Source organism: Trachurus japonicus, chromosome 22 (assembly GCF_045865225.1).
Source record: "Trachurus japonicus isolate A0001 chromosome 22, Traja_1.0".
NCBI classification, from domain to species: domain Eukaryota; kingdom Metazoa; phylum Chordata; class Actinopteri; order Carangiformes; family Carangidae; genus Trachurus; species Trachurus japonicus.
In genome coordinates, this window is record NC_140928.1 from 11872821 (window position 1) to 11876895 (window position 4075).

The following is a 4075-nucleotide window of genomic DNA, read 5'->3' on the forward strand; positions in this document are numbered from 1 at the left end:
GCTGTTTCAGGTGAGCTCAGGCAGCGGTAGGCCAGCCTCCTTTACGCACAGAGAGGAGGGGTTCAGCACGTTCAACGCTGAAAAAGGGGGTGGCTTCCCTTTATCACTGTGCCAAACTGGTTCTTCACCAACAACCTTTAGGCTAAAATCCAATTTCTTTCCACTTTCTCTTTACCCTTTTAGTTTGTTTCCCAACTCTATCACGTGGTAGCCTAATTATTCATGTCAGTTAAAAATATAACCTGCTATGCAAGTAATTGACAGTTTGTTTGACCAATAGGAAAAGAGCTCAAATGACTTTAGGCCAATCATTTGTACCTTAGTAAGTGTAGCTTAATTGGGTTATTGTTCTATGATCAGTGGTACGGTTCACATTAAGGTGCTGGCTAACACAACATGGTAAAACTAGAAAATGTCCTCTCGGGAAATTTTGAATGGGCCACGGGGCTACTGCCGGTTGTGCCATCTCTGTCAACATGGGAATCAAACCCACGATCTTAAGGTCAAGACAGAGTTGATCAGACAGACACATGATCATCTTTCTATAAGCACTGATATGGAGGAGCTGTAACCACATTAGGTTAACTGTGTGTGTGTGTGTGTGTGTGTGTGTGTGTGTGTGTGTGTGTGTGTGTGTGTGTGTGTGTGTGTGACTGTAATCACATGAAGCTGGCTCTAGAGTCTGTGTGTGTGTGTGTGTGTGTGTGTGTGTGTGTGTGTGTGTGTGTGTGTGTGTGTGTGTGTGTGTGTGTGTGTGTGACTGACTTGACACATAGTTAGTTAGTAGCTCACTGATTCTTGAGAATTTGGATAAAACAGGTTTTATTTTTGAAAATAAAAAAAATCAAACATTAAGAAATCTATACTTATATGTTTATAGAACAAATTCTCAGCAATCAACTAATGATTCGGTGCAACCTCCTGACTTTGTAATTTTTTCATAAAATGTGTGTTTTTCAGGCCATTACTTAATTTTTGTCAACACAGTCAGACACAAGAAAAAGGGAATTATTGCTATTTATTTGGTCTGATATAGATTTAGAACAGTTTATAGAATATGCCTTTACCTTAAAGGGACAACGAGGAGTTTCTAATCGGTTATAAAAAAGTCTCACGTTAATGTGGATGAATCTCCGCTACCCACACTTGTTAATGGGCCCATTTTCGATAAATATATCATTCTGTCTCTATCGTTATTTTGTTATTATTAGTGGTGGCGGAAATGCTGGTCGAGCCGACCAGCGTTTCTTTACTTTCAGTTTCGCAACGAGTCATGAGAATAACGTAGCTGAATCGCCGTTTATGGTCGGAACTACGGTGGTATCTGAACCTCTTTGAACCTCTGACTTTAATTATTGATGAATGAAAACATGAGTCCGTCTTGCGCCGGTCAAAAGAATTTTACGGTGCGCGCGGAGGCTCATAAAGGTAGTGTGAAAACGCTTCGCTTTTCCAAAACTCCTCGTTGTCCCTTTAAGTACACAATATTGTTGCTAAATGTTTAATATTCTCTTTTAATCACTTTTTATGCTGTTTTACGTGTGCACTTTGAAAACTCTGACATCATGTGAGTCTTATTATTTGAATTAAATATAGGAAATTACAGTTTTGATTACAAATTAACACATTTTTGGATTTAAAGAAAAAGGTTCCTTTAGTACATCACCTGCTTTGGAATAACAGGTTGAAAACATACTATTTCACAACAAAAAAAAAACTTTAATCTGACAGTGGTGACGGAGTCTGACAGTGGTGACAGTGGCCTATAGACACCAAGGTCGCATCATTGCGACAGGTAACATTGCTAAATAAAACAGCCCATATCTTTAAAATCTACTGCCTCATGCTGTTACTGCTTGGTACCACTAGTTGGTTCAGCTTCAATCCTGACGTCATTTGTGGGTGTGTTTTTATGCAAAATATCTGTCATCTGGGCTCCCGGGCCTCACCATACTTCCTTAAAATGCATGCAACATTTTCATCAGTAAATCACCAAGTGTATTCAATTCTATATTTAATTGTAAGTACATTCAATTAAATAAAATAAAATAAACATTTTAATTATATTAAGAAATGTGACCAATGTGAATATGTGAAACATGGCCTAAGTGTAGAAGAAAAATTATGTATATTGTTAATAAAGAGGATAAAGAATGATTACACATCAAATTACTATTAATACTGTTACTATTAATACTGTATTGTAAACATTAATTATTAGGCTCCATTATTATATTTTAGCCTCCATTGTGGATAATTTGGATATTTTTGTCAACACTGTCATATATGTGTCACCGCAGTCAGACAGAGTATCTGACAGTGTTGACAAAAACACAGTTTTTTAGATAAAATGCATGAACTCTAAACAGGAGCCATTTTGTTTTCTCTCTGTTGCTAGCTAGCTCTGATTCACTCTTAGACTGCTTACATCTGTGTCATAATCTAGAAGAATTTTCCATATACGAAAGAGACAGTGTTGACACGTCATGTTTGTGACACTAGCAATATCAATAAATATGTGAAGATTATTGGAAAAATAGCAAACTTATAGGAGCCTGTGTGATGTTATGTCATTTAGTGGATGTAGCAGAGTGGAAAGGGGTCCTCAGAAATACAGCTGGCCATGTAGTTGCCTGATTTAAAAGCTTATTCATAAAAATCTGACTGTGTTGACAAAAACCTGGGACGCATTTTTGGCAGCCACAAACTTTAATTAAATATTTTTGAAAATCCATTGATTTTAGTTTTAAATGCTTTTTAAAATTAGCTTGTTCATCTCACATATATATTATGCATTTTAAATAACTTTTTCACAGTTTGATATTAAATTGAAATAATATGAACTTGTCAGAGGACATGTGCTTTTGTGGGTACTGGCCTTGTATATAATCAAATAATTAATACGAAAAATGTGTTATATTTGTGCAAAACATTATTAGATGATCAACCTTCAGTATTCTAAATCAGAAAATGTGATTAATTTTCATAGATATTGTCACTACTCTTAGTGGGACATGTTTTTGCCGAAGTCTCAAGAATCAGTGAGCTGCATCCTGTGTCAGTCTGATTTAGCTGTGTCTCTGTTTATAAACATTTAAACGAGCGCCAGGTGGATTGTTTATGAAGTTAACGAGCTCTGGCCTGAGGATCACAGAGGTTACCACGGCGATAGGGGCCCCGCAGGCTGAGACAGACAGAAACGTAGAGAAAAAGAGCGATTTTCTGCCTCTGCACCGGTCTCACATTTAGGCTTAGCATGACAGGTAACTCCTATCAAAACAAAACACAGATCAACATTGCTCTAAGGACTTACTGAAAATTTTGGTACGATTTGGTGTTTCTACAGTTAATATTTTGGCAACGCTGGCAGTTTTAAAACATCAGGCCGTTCTGCTTCTCTCAGAAAATATTTGTATTGGAGTCAATGAGGAGCAGGGACAGACGTGGCCGCACTCAGAGGCTCAGAGTTTAAATTCTGTAAGTCTCTCTGATATTTTGAGCAGATGATGAGTGACAGAACAAGTTTGTCTTACAAATTCTGAAAAAATGATGTGTGTGGAGTGTAAATTGTGGCCGTTTGGAGTTTGGAAAGAGAAAAAATCTGGAGTTTTTCTGGCATCTCTCCCACTCTAACCGATGATGTCACGCACTCTGACACGAACATTCCGTCCAATACACACCCATTATAATCTCATAATTTCTCCAAAAATGATCATGGTCATTGAACAGGGATTGATCAAAAACTATATGACCTATCAAAACGTGGAGTAATACGACAATACACAAGACTTGTGTCTACTGTTTAAAGTTTAAATGGAGTCTCTAGGTGAAAGTATGCCTGAGCAGTAGACGTTTGTTAAACTCCAATGATTGGTCTTTTTCGCTCTTGTTTTCCCGCCCGTCCCATTGATTTCTATGCAAAATTTTGCGCGGTTTTTCGCGACTTGCGTCGCGAAAAATTCGTACTCTGTTGAGAAAAGTAATAGCACACCGATCCCAATCAGGACGCACGTTTTGATATATGATTAGTAGCGAACCGAAATCTGGCCGGAAGTGGAAAAATAACTAGAAAAAA